This window comes from Tinamus guttatus, unplaced genomic scaffold, assembly GCF_059628265.1.
Source record: "Tinamus guttatus ecotype Peru unplaced genomic scaffold, ASM5962826v1 Tinamus_guttatus_pri_ptg000710l, whole genome shotgun sequence".
NCBI classification, from domain to species: domain Eukaryota; kingdom Metazoa; phylum Chordata; class Aves; order Tinamiformes; family Tinamidae; genus Tinamus; species Tinamus guttatus.
In genome coordinates, this window is record NW_028289244.1 from 3,745,611 (window position 1) to 3,759,293 (window position 13,683).

The following is a 13,683-nucleotide window of genomic DNA, read 5'->3' on the forward strand; positions in this document are numbered from 1 at the left end:
CTTCACCAAGGGACTCAAGGAGCCTGTCGTGTTTAGCCGAGACACAACATATGGGATAGATTGCCATCTACAAACACAACAGGATGGAAATGCGCCCAGTTTTGGCTTTTATTTAGAAACTGTTTAAGCTACAGGACACTGTTGGCATAATAATAATAAACTGACCGTGAATAAACTGATGTCAAACATCAGCAGTTTTGTGGCCAGCGGAAGATCTGGAATAGTTTTCGGCCTAAAGAGTGTAAACGACAAAAAAAAAAAAAAAAAAAAAAAAAAAAAGAGAGAGAGAGAGAAGAAAAAAGTGTTTGGAGATGAAGCTCTACTGGTGTACGAATAGGACAAAATAAGTGTGATAATTTGCTGGGAATCAGTCTCAGTGGATCAATCATTCCTAGGCTGTTTCCACCTTCCTTGAGCAATTTTGACTTCCACCTTCCTTGAGCAATTTTGACTAATGTTGAAAAAGCTGAATTGAGAAGCTCCCTATATGGAACATGCTGGGACATGCTTGATAGTCCATCATCACCATTAGCAGAACTGTATCAGCAGCTATAAAAACCCAATCCCTCTTGGTAATTGCACTTCACATGTGTTCCTGCTTCAGCACAGGAACTGGCTGTCTCCTCAAGGACGGCTCTTGCTGGATGACTGATTTAAACATTATTGACGCCAGCCCTTGAGTCGCTCTCCAACCGCGGTTGCACCAGCCCGTCAACCAGGACGCATCACGGTGTGATGCCAGCAACATGTCCTCCCCACAAGCCATATGGAAAGATGACACCACCCAACGGCCATCTTCTTGCTAGATCTCTCCATAGGAGCAGCTTGCTCTCCTAGATTTAGCTAAATGGGACTTTTTGTACCTTCAGCCCCTTCTGGTTAGGGAATGTTCTTGTGTAAGAGCTTCCTAAAGCTCGGTGCTCCTTCTGGATTATTCTTTGATATCAGTGATGACTATCAAACCAGAATCCCAGCTGCTGTTTGGAAAACGTGTCTATAGTATCCTGGAAAAATCCAAGTTGCATGATGTTACAAGTTGCCCATCTTGAAAGTAAACCACAGGATAACTATGTGGGCTTTCCATGTGATGGATGACATCATTAAACAGATTTTGTCACTTTAAAAATACTAGTTTTAAAATAATCTTGATAAAGATAACAATAAGATATTCTATTTTCTCTACCATACTCTGTTCTTTTGGGGTACTCATTTGGGGTAATAATGAGAAATACTCTACTTTTTAAGCACAGTTCCTTCTCCCTGAACCTTTAAGGGCACTTCCAGGCTTGGATCATGAACACAAAATAAATCATTCGAAGAAGAACCATACAGACATTTTAAAATAACCCGAAACATTAACATATTTGTTTCCTTAAACACACACAATCATTTGGAGCTTAAGTACCTGACAGTAGCAATTTAAACAACGTAAAAAGGAACAGATAGTTTTATTTTATGCGTGTCCAGTAACTCATTAATAGAAGACAAATAGATTTTTAACGCATGGCGTAATGGGATCGCCTGTTTTGAACCCCGTTGAAAAGTTTATCAAAGCAGCTATGGAAAGTTCAAGTTCTTGTAAATGGAAGGAACAGTACTCAGCAGTTCAAGATAATGTATCAGCGCTTTAATAAGCCTTCCCACTAAATGGCGATTAGAGCAGACGATTGCTCCTTTCACAGTTTAAAACTTTCACATCGCTATATAAACTTTGATACAGTGCCAAGGACAGCATGCAAAGTCGGCTTTGCTTTATTCACTTGGCTTTAGCTCCCCTGGACCAAAACCGAGCAGCAAACTGATTTTCTGAATTGTCTTAAATTAAGCTCAGAATCATCTCACTCCAAGGAGCAGAAGCCAGGTCTTGCAGCGTGACTTGCATCTGACACTGTTTCTGCATCACGCAAAGGGGAGCAGATGGCACCACCAGCAACTTCTTAGAACCACACACTTTGCTCCAGCAAATAAGTGCTGAACGCTACAGTTTGCCCACAGTTATTTTTTCCATTTTGCAAAACAGACAAAAAGAGGGAAAATTAAATCATCTCCCATAGCTGGAAGAAAAAGGAAGGTAACAACATTAATGAGCAGAAACATCTGGCCACAAAGGGATGGAGACTAAAGCCCCACATTAACAGGAACGCACTGAAACATGAAAACTCTGTCCTATGAAACAGAACTTTTTCTGCCATCCAAGCTCAAAATCCAGACATTGACATCAGAAGGGTGAAGAAGCAACTCTAATGCTTCTGCTTTCGGTTGAAATAAAAGCTTGGGACAAAAGGGAAACGCAGGCGTTTGTTTTCCCCAGAGCATTGCCAATGCCCGCAGCGTGTTTGAGCGGCTCGGCTTCATCCAAGCCCTCAAGCCGGGGGCAGACGACATCCCGACGGCGACAGCGGTAAATCATCCCCGAGCGACAGCGCAGCGCGCGGAGCGCCGCTCCATCTGGGCTGTGCCAAACGGTGCTTTTCCTCGTCTGGCACCATCTACACATCATCCCGCGATTCCCGCGGGGATTGTAACTCTTGCCATAGACAAATGCACAACAGATACCACATCCTTACAGGAGTAGCACCGCAGCCCCTCCTGGGGTCAAAAGCAAGCTCTGAAGTGGTCCCGTGGCCCCCAAGCCACCCTGAACAGGCCAGGATGCAGCAAAGGATGAGGGAGTGACTGCAGATTCACCCCCAGCTCCTGGCTCCAATTAGACGATCCCAGAAGTACACACTTTAGAAGTGTACAAGTGTTAGCAATTCTCTCATCCATTTTTTCTTCTTTTTCCCAACTAGTTAAGTCCATTTCCTGTCCCAACCCTCTTATCAGGTGCTTCACCCCATTAAAGTGCTAAGCAGCGATAAGTGATAAGCAGTAGAGCTACAGGCTCTAGGCTGCTTGGCCACCATGCTCCATTCCAGCAGCTGGGTGGACAATCAAGCACCCAACCTTTACAGCCCATAGTCCACAATGGGGGTCAAAGCTACACACCCAGCTCTGCACATCCTTCCAAGACCAGCTTTGTTCCCTGGGATATGGGAATAACTTTACCCAGGCAAGTCCACCCTGGCAGGGAGGTGTCACAGCAAGACACAAGTGCAGAGGCTGTAGATCCTATGGGGACAGGGTCTCACTGGCAGTGCTATGGAGAAGGGACACAATCATGCCCCGATGCCACCCTGCAAGCTCACCATGGAGACTCCGGGATGCCAAAACCCAACTTTGGACCTGGAATGAGCCAGAACAACATGCTGATAACAGATTATTTCCACCTGTGAGTCTCTTTCTGGAGAAAACTTTTTTTTTTTTTGGTTCTTCCTATTGCAAAGTTTTGGAAGTTAACAGATTCACAGAGATCAGAAGAAAGAACAAAAACATCCAGCCCCGTACGCTCTGTGTCAACAAGCGGCCGTGGGAAGCTGCACATGCCCGATGGATGCAGACGCTTGCACGACATACTTGGGAGTTATTGACCTGTTGAGTCCCGAAGGGAACTTCTCTCCAGCTGCTTCAGGATCTGCACAGTGGCTTCCTGCTCCACAGCAAGGCCCTGCCTGGTCTCAGACCCTCTGAGAGGCCAAGACCTGCTCCTCTGCTTGATGTCCTTCAGCACTTCAAAGCCTGGCCTGGGATCCGCTGCCCGCTCAGCAGCCTGCTATCTTTGGCATCTCCCAGCACTTAAGGAACATTAGGGGTTGACTGTTTTTACTGCTGGCTTTTCAGTCTAGCATTAGCAGCCAGTATCCACAAACTACATCCTGAAGCTCTTACTCAATCCCGTGGAAAGTTTGCTGGAAGAAGAGATGAGCAAAAGGTTACAACATTTTGTCTTACTATTATTATTAGTGAATACACAACAGCTGTACATCCAAATTGGTATTTTTACAAGCCAGGGAACAGTCATGCTTCTCTAAATCTTGGCGTCTCTCTAGGTCGCTGTGCAAAGTTCCAGGGGGCATGAGTCAGCTTATAAACCCATAAAAATCTAATTACTCCTGATGACCATCCTTTTGTTTACACTGTAGGTAAAATGCTATCTGCTTCTGATACTTACAGTGGGAGCAAGATTCACCATCAATCTTGAAGTGATTTCTATCACACTGGCACAACTAAAAATGGCATATTTAAGATAGATCTGAACTCATAACACAGTTTCTGGCAAGAAGAAAGGAAAAACCCTACTGAGTTGTGCTGCTCATCCATCAGGCTACTGAAACACTGCTCGATTAAATCAGTTTTAGAGTTTAGGGAGAAGTTTGTTCAAGAAAAGCAATAACACAATTATGTTCTAGCTTAGAGAAAGCAAAACATGGCAGATCCTTAATGCCCACAGAGAAGAATCAAGCCCAAGGGAAGCAGTTTTCAGGCCTCTGCACTACCACAGCCACCTCTGGATGCACCCATGTGGGGCAGAGAACGCAAATTTTCAGGCAACCTGGGTTAAAATAGTAGCACTTTCCAGACCCTGGCTGAGCCCAGAGTCACCCCACCACCTTCAGAAGGAAAGGGAAGACTTCCATGGTCACTGCTGCTGGGGCAGGTTCCATGGACCTGCTGCAACAGGGAATGAGGAGACATCTGATTTTCCCTTTCACATGGCCTCGCTGCTCCTTGATTTGCCCAGGAGAGCTGTCGGACATTTAACTGTCTGGAGCTGTTTGCCCCCAAAATTTGCTGGTTCCCCCCCCCCAAAAAAAAAAAAAAAAAAAAAAAAAAAAAAAAACACACTGCAGGGAAGCACTAAATACAGAGTCTACTGCCAAAAGAGGCTATATTTTCCCCCCTTTTCAGGGACAAATAGAACTAGACTAAAGTCTCAGCAAGAAAAAAGCCCATACTTCTGGAAGCTAGAATCTGAATGACTGAGTCTGCCAAAAAGGCAATTCTTGGAAAGCTGTGCAAGTGCAGTCAGCAAGTGATATTTTTGCAAGAAATCCCATCAGATACATGTATTGCTCATAAAACAAGCCCAGCAGCAGGCAACTTCAAGGACAGCTTGATTTTTCCCATCCTATCCTTTTTCCCTCAGTTTATTTCAAGTTGATTTTCCCCAAGTTGCTCAGCACATGCTTAGGTGTCACAGAAGAGCCAAGCACAGGCACTTTCAGCTACCCACGTAGGTGCAAAATAAGCAGAGGTGCAAAATAAACGTAGGCCCTTTCACAGCGTTGTCACGCCGTGGCATCCCAGCTGTTGGAATTACACCCCCAGCAAGCATCCAGAGTGGGGGCAGCAGGAACAAAGGCAGTTTACCCCCACAAAAATGTCAGTCTAAAATAACCACCCTCCACAAGCAGTCCTGTTGTTGCTACAGTCGTAAACAACAGCAGCACTAAATCAACCCCGGGAACAACAGGCCTGGTTTTACGGCTCCTAACACCCACAGTACTGCTGGTCAGAGCTGGTTCTGTTCTCCCCAGTGCCAGGCAGGGAATTCAAATAGCTGCCACTGTTCAAATGATGATAATAAAACAGTGAATATCTTGCTGGAGCGAGTGGCCCCTGCACAGACATGGACTGGACTGTGCCAAGCACAACAGTGAAGGACCAGAGATTCCTGTTTTGCCTTTCACTGCAAACTACACATGATGATATTGGTATATCCAAGGTATTCCCTCCAGATTGCTTCCCGGCAGCCAGCCAGGACCACCGCAGGGAGGCAGAGATGACTTTGAAGTCATGGAGGCTTCTTAAAAGTGTCTATGTGATGCTTAACTTGAGTCCTCCCTCTGACACCAGCATTGACCTTAGAAAGGTATTTTGGCTCCTGCCCTGGCTTCCCAGGGAACACATTTCTAGGCATTTAGAGCACTAAGCCACCTCCTAAAGCTTCCAAAGGAGGAAGCAAGCACCAGCCCACTCGCCTGTCACTATCCTGACAAGGTTTGGTGCTGATTGATGTCAAAGTGATGCCCAGTTGTCTCGAAGACAAAAACAGGCCATTGCAGACTGCATGGGCAAGAGGCCAGAGGGGAGGAAGCCACTGCAGAATGACGCTTTCCTCTGGGGTTTCCCACTGCCGGCTCTGCCCAGTCTTTTGCTCCCAAAGAAAAATATATTTTGAAAGTTCAAACAACACCATAAACCAGATTGCCTTTACTTGACACTTTGCTTAACCCAGCTTCTAACCTTTGGTTGTTTCTCTATCTTGGGACCAGGCAAATCTGGAGAATTTCTTTTGCTTCCTACATAAAAGCAAGGGAAGAATTTGGTCATGTGTCTATGCTAACAGAGAGTTACTACCCAAGTAACCCAAAACATTCCTTGCGATCCAAGGGAATCGCCCTCTTAGAAGTGGACTCCTTAGCAAGCTGATGTTGCTTGCAAAGTACCAGGAGAAACAAGGGGGTATGGGAGAAGCATATTAGTAGTAGCTGAAATCATGAAAAACACAACAAAATAAAAGGCTCCCTTCCAAGAACTAACCAGGAAAACAGATGATTCATAGCACAAGCAATATCTCTCAGTGCAAAACTTAACATGTTCCCTCTTTTGCCAGACTCATTACTTGAACCCTCATTTTGAGATGAGGTTGTCTAGCCTTAGGTTAGGATTACATCTATATGAGTTAGGTCTACTTTAGTATATCTTGTTTTAGGCATTATAGAACAGATTGCTTAAACAGAGAATGCTCCCTTGCAGCAAAACAGAGAAAAAACTCCCTTGCAGCAATAGCAAATCCCAAAAGATGGCTTCTAAAAAATGAGGTTGGCCAACTGCCGCTAAAGGAAAACCCAAGAAATTCCCTCTTGGTCAGAGACAGCCGTGGTGCCCAAACTGGCTGTCAGGACTCACACGTATGTGCACAAATGACCTGCCAAGACTTGTCAATCCAAGATCAAACTTTTGTCCCGGGCCAAGCGAGCTCAGGAGTGTGAAGCTCCTGGGAACAAACCCTCATCAGCAGGGATCCACCCACAGCCACTTGTGCACAGAAGTTCCTGCGACCTCCTGCTACCATATTGAAGGAGGAAAAGTTTCCAAACCTCAAAGCTTCCAATAAAACTGCACAGAGAGAAAAAAAAGTCTTAGAACAATAATTTGGGAATTTTATTTGCTGTCAACACTGCTCTTCCACTTTTCCTAGAGACTAATAATTCCCAAATCAACCCGAGCATCCTTCATGCTTCTCCGTTTAGTGGCTGCTCTTTAGCACTGGGCACGGACTGGGGACATTGTGCCCAGCTCTCTGCCCAGGGCCCCGCTTTACCCGGGCTGCTCAGCACACATCACCATCACCCCTCCACTCACAAGGGGGAGGCTGTTTTTTCCCTGCATTTGTGGGTATTTTAGCAGCCTTGAGGGTTTGACCCCACCAGAGACTCCATACAGAGACCACAGCTCATCTTTCTCAGGAAGTAACACCTTCACTTCTCCCTCTAATATCAATTCTGGTTGCTATTGCTTAAGCATTATTATTTTTTCATTGGGTACTTGACAGGCTAAGTTGGCCATATTTATTTAAACTTAATTATGATGGAAAAAACAAAGGCAAATATCCATCTTTTCTCTCAGAGAAACCAGCAAAGCTTTTAAATGGGAAGAGACCCACCATGGTGCAGTGCATGGATATCCAAGACGCAGGAAAAGCTAAAACAAAACAGTCCATGGTTTAAAGACAGACTAAATACAGCATTTATTAACATGCTTGCTTGTTTAGTAGATGCAGCACCCCAGTGTCCTCTGCAAAGAAAGCAGATTTTGGGTCTTCAAAGCAAAGGGCGGGCATATTCAGAACAGAACCCAAACTAAGCTTTAAATCATGCTTTTTTTTTTTTTTCCTCTCCCTTTTCAAACTAGAGATGAGGGGAGCTGCTAAGGTGAGGAGAAAGCAAGTCCCTCCACTTGCAAAACCAGAGCGACTCCAAACTTGCTGCTTCAGAGGGCTAATTCCTCCAGCTGCTTCCCAACACACAAGTTCCCATTTCCAATACACCAAAACCACCTGGTTGAGGAAGGACAACCCTGGTGACCTGCTTGCACATGCCAGGTTGGATTTGCTATGCTCAGCCCATAAAGGACCTCAGCATTTCATGTTAAATAACGAAACTTAGATTGCTGAATGCTGAAGCTCTGGTTCTGCTCCAGTCGGCCCCAGACACAAGGGCTTCTTTTTTATTATTTGGGGACAGGGAAAGAGTATTTTACTTCTCCTTTTGAGACATGTCTACAAGCCTCTATATCTGCTCAGGACTTAATATCAAGACGCACGTGGAAAGTCATTTACAAGAAACCAGGGATGCCCCTGATACCTGAATGGGCGCACCGTAGCAACGCACCTGGGGACGGTTTGATCAGCCTAGGCCGCAAGTCGGCTCGTCACGGCCCTCTGCTGCGGAGATGGCCAGGAACCGTCACAACCACCCTGGGTAGCACAAACTGGAGGCAAGGCAGGATTTAGGATGGGATTAAACACATTTATCACACTTCAGCTTTACACTACTCCAGCAGCCCAGCTATTAACATCGTGGCCAGACAGACAATACGACTTTCCCAGACCTTCCAAACAAAGATGTGACTGGGCCTGTTCCCACCGGGCACAGCCAGCAGCGGGCAAAGAATTGGGGACTGGCAGCAGGAACCAAGTACTTGGCCTCCAGGTGACTGGTAGGACGCCAGCTCCATTGGAAGCAGTTATCTATATGTTTTTACTGTTCAACAGAGCTGTAGCTGCAGTGTTTATGAGCACCTTGGCCTCCTGCTTGTTGCTGGGGAGGAGCTGTGGGTCAGGACAGCCACCGCTGCTGATGTTACCATGAGCCACGCGTGGAGCTGGGACTCCAGCAAAAATAAAAATTAAGTGCAAAGGAAAGACTAGAAATTTTAAAAAATATATCCCGCTTTGGAAGACTACTCCCTGCCACATAAACAACTCACATGCCCTAAGCTGTAATTTAATAATGACTATTATTTATTGAGCAAATAAAACAAGATGACCATGGTGCTGTGTTAGCTTAGGTATGAAAGCAAGGGAGGGAGGGAAGAAGGTGCATTCGCCGCAATAAAACCTCCCCCCAATCAAAAACTGCCTCACTTGCAAGCAAATGAGAACTAAATGTAGATTCTCAAACAACTAATTTTAGTTTGGGATTTGCTGCTTCTTCTCTTTTCCCCTACCACCCCCAAAAGCATTATAAGGTATAACAAAAGCAGCATGCAACTGCAGAACAGCTCGAGCACCCCCAGGGAACTGCTCTGAGTAGGGTTTGCCAGGATAAGCGGCAGGGCTGGCACATACCAGCTCAGGAAGCCTCCTCCAGCACCGACATGGACATCTCCATGCGGAGACAGGGCCTCCCAACCAGGCGTGCAGCTTGGCATCCAAGCAATGCTGCTGAGACGCAACGTGCTGGACAGGGAGCAGGAAAAGAACAGGTCACGTCTTAGCTCTCCGGCAGGGATATTTCATATACCACGTGAATACTCTCTGCTCAGAGGAGTTCAAATGTAATAATTAGAACCGCAATATTCCAGCATTTAAATTCAGCTGGATTCATCTCTGGACATTTCCAAAAATATGGGAGTTATTAGCGTAAGGTGAAGGTCAGATGTGCAATTTAATAAAGCCATACAGCTTCAGCAATGACTACCAGGGCCGCAGCCTGGAGCGGGGGAGGTTCTTATTACTGGAGAACTAAATTAAGGCCCCGAGTCCCCACATGGCCTCGGGCTGATTGCCCGGGGCCTCCACAAGCCCAGCTCCAGAGGCAGGTAGGAGTAAGCTGAAAACCAGATGCTGCTGCTCAACTCGTGGCTCCCGCTCCTTCTAGAGCCTTCGGGGCTCCACGGCCTAATTGAGCAGGGACACGCTTGTAGTGCTAAGGGCTTCAGCACTGCTGTTTTCTGGACTCCAGGCTCTGAGTCTATTTGCAAAAACCACAGAGCAAACACGAGCCAGTCCGCTTTGTGGTAAGATTGAGAGAGAAGAAAAAAAATTATTAAAAAACCCAAACACACACACACAAGCAAGAAAAAGAAGGAAAAAGAAAAAAGGCTTGGAAGGACCTCTTGGTAAACTACGCACATAGTATCTCACAAAGCCCCGCGCAACTTCATTAAAGCAGAAGGACATCAGAGTTGAGGCCACCCAGTGTTGTTCGGGAGGGTTTTTAAGCAACATCTGGCATGTTCTGGAATTTACGGTCTCAAACATCAAACATGGGCTGGCATCATGTGAGTGATGCGTGAGTGAAAAGTATCCAGTAAGGGATGTACATAAATATGTATGATAGGATACTTATGCTTTATACATATATACATGAAAAATATTGCATACATGTGTGAATATTTTATATACATACACAAGAGTTGCATGCATCTCTAGACACACACGTACATTATCCAAAACTCAGCCTAAAGCAGCACTGTGCAGCAGCATCACGTTAACCTTGCAGGCAATATTATAGTTAAGATCTACTGGGAGGCTGAACTGGAAACCTTTGCAGTGGGCACTTGGCCAGCAGAGATGACAACTCAGGACTTTGTCCATGAATTCCAAGTTACAACAGACCATTGTAACCCACCTCAGTCCCCACCTGCAGCAAGCTCCAAACCTGGATGATCTCAGACCACGAGATCTTGCTGGTGAAGCCCCACGTAGAGCTGGATGGGGCCACCAGGAGATGCGATCCTGAATCCATTGGGAAGCCAATGCACGCTGCCTCCTTTCTGTGGCAGCCTCCTCCTTGCTCTGCTCAACAGCTGCAGAACAAGGTTTGGGCAACAACAGAAGGGGAAAAAGCCGGAGGGCTCCGCCGCCTCCTCACAGGCATCGGCACATTCCCTGTCCAGCTTTGCACCCAAGCCACATTTGCAGGGAGGAAATAATCCTGGATTTCTACCAAGTGAGCAACCCTTGCTGTTGATTAGCTCTCCAGGCAGACCATCTCCCCTTTAATTCCAAGTATTTCATGCCAGGTGTTCTGGTTACAAAAGCAGTGCTTGGTGGCCCTGAGCATTCCTGCAGCAACGCCACGGCCGCTATCGCTTCCCTCCAAGGGCATCTCCTGCGCCCCATCCCACACCAGCACCACCTGGACCAGGTGCACGGGCCACCAGCAGCTCTCAAGGCACAGGGCAAGATGAGCAAGCCAAAACCAGCTGAGCTGAATCCTACCTTTGCAGCCAGACTTGTTGGGTCATTTAGACCCTGACCTTGGTCTGCCAGGACTTCTTTAGAAGAAACAGGACCTTCAAAACATGTTCAGAATTGTTCCCCGACTGGCTTCCAAAAGCAACATCACCAAGGTCTTTTATTGGCACAGTTTCTAAGACCACCTCCGCCCCCCACCAATTCTCCAAATTGTATATTCTCTACAGATAAAAAAAGAAAACAAGCAGTAAACTAAAATTCTTTCTCAAAGCATCCTCCCCTCAGAAACCTATTGTGCTTGGAGTGGTGCCACTCCAATTCCAAGAGGAGAATCTGTTTATTTGCACATCAAGTACATCTTATGTGCTTGTGTGTTACTCTGGGAGTCAGAGATGTAAATTGTCAAAGTACAGATTTATTTATCCACTGTCTCTATACCAACCATAATCCAAGTGATAGCACATTTCAAAAAGTCACAATTTAGCATGGCACATTCATATACCACAAATGCAATGGGGAAAACCTCCTACTGGTATCTAGGACCGTGTTTTAAGTTGACCCAGCGCACAGTCCTCCCCAGTTCCAATAGGTTCTTGACTTGATATCTCAAACTAGGACCCTTTTTGCAGAAAAGTCACTAAGCTTTTTCCTCATACACTGATCAAAACAAACATGTCCAAATAATTTGATGTCACTACTCCAGCACTACTATTAATCATTTCCCTTGCAGCTTAAAACGCCTCAGTGTTATCAGTGCAGAGGCACATCTTCCTGCAGCTTGATTTAGTAGCTCCAGCGCTGTGGTTCTTACTGAAGTGCCTCTAATAACAACAAAAGGATACAGACATGACGAATGGAGTTAATTTGTCCCTCAGATGTCCTATTAGCTGCTCACAGTAAGCACACACAAGCTTGAGGCCACACATGCACCGAAGGAAGACCTAGCTGCCCCTGGGCAAGACCTGAGTTTCTTTCAAGCTCTTCTGTTTTATTATAAATACAGTAAATAATTGTTTTTGGAAAACATGACAAAAATCAACCCGGTGCCCTTCTAGTGTCCCAGTGATGTAGGCTCTTATGTTAGCTCAGAAATAAAATGCAGAATTTGATCACCATCCTGGGTTTTGATACCAGGAAAAAAATAATAAATGAAAAGACTGAATGTGCACAGCTTGGATTGAAGTTGTTTATTATTTAAAGTCTACATGCTTTACTATCCTTCTGCCCAAGAAATCAGACACTATAGCAGGAATAGTCACAGCTGGAAGTGAAGATGTCTTGGATAGAGTTTAGCACTACTCCAGTGGGATTTGTCCTGGACTACTTGAGATTGGAGAGCAGGACATCCATTTTGGAACCAAACCTTGCTTTTCAACAACAACAAAACCACTAAGAGCAGAGATTTAGAGACCTTGTCTAAAGCAATCATCATTCAGACACAACAGCTTTTGTTGGGAATATCCACAACCTTTTATAACAATAACTCTTTATGGAAGATTTCCCCAACGCTTGCATCCAAGAAATAGCTCTTCAAGGTATCTGGATGCTAAACATGCAGAGGATCACTTAAGGCAGCAGAGCACAAAAGATCCCATTTCACAGAACATACACAGAAACACATTTAGGACAAGTTTACTTTCTGTTCACAAGTATAAGTTTAAAACTTAGAGGGGAAAAAAAACAAAATCATTGCCTGCTTTGGAATAGGTAGTATCCCCAAGCCTCATGAAAAAAAGAAAAAAAAAAAATCAGCATTTACTGGCAGAATATTTTTCCTTTTATAACCATGGTATGTCAGTCAAGTCGTAACAGCTTTATGATATACAAAATTCAACTTTAGCTGCTATATAGCATAAGCAAGATCTGAAGCTACAAGAGAAAGCACTTTTGTGATCAAAGCCAGGGAATAAATAGTTTACTTTATGGAGTTCTTCCTAAAGTCCCCATGCCTGGAGCCTCACTTAACAGGCTGAGCATCTATATACATGTTAACTAGACCAAATTTAAGATCCAAGCTTACCACATTCTCACTTTAGAAGTAAATTGGCAACATCTGAAGCAAAATGAGGATGAACCTGACTTTTAACCCATTGTCTGACATCACTTGTCAAGAAAGCTGTGGTAGAGGTAGAATTTCCCATAAAATAAAGCCTGAGTGTTAAGATTCAGGCTGTATACATATGAGTTCATAGTGTTTTCCAAAACTTATGTCCTATATTAAGGCTTGGCAGTGGTGCTACTTGCTTCTCATTTTCTGTTGTTCATTAAACATGTTCAGAACAGGCCGAGGTTGATGATTTCTCTCTATCGGGTAATTCTTTAGTCTAAACGCTTGTCAGAAGGGGGAAAGTCAAAGGGAATTAGAATAAAGCAAACAAAGAAACACGATGAGAACAAAGTAAGGGTTCTCTTGGGTTTGTTGGAGGATTTTTCCTCCCCACAAAAGGGAGGTCAGGTGTGCTGAGGAAGGCAGGCCAGGCTGCTCTTCCCAGTGCTCAAGCACCGCTGTTAGGAGACCAGAGGTGCGATAAGAAGGCCGAGCAGCAGAGTCGGTGCCAATTCTTTGGGAGTTCCTGTCGACAACATCTGCGCTC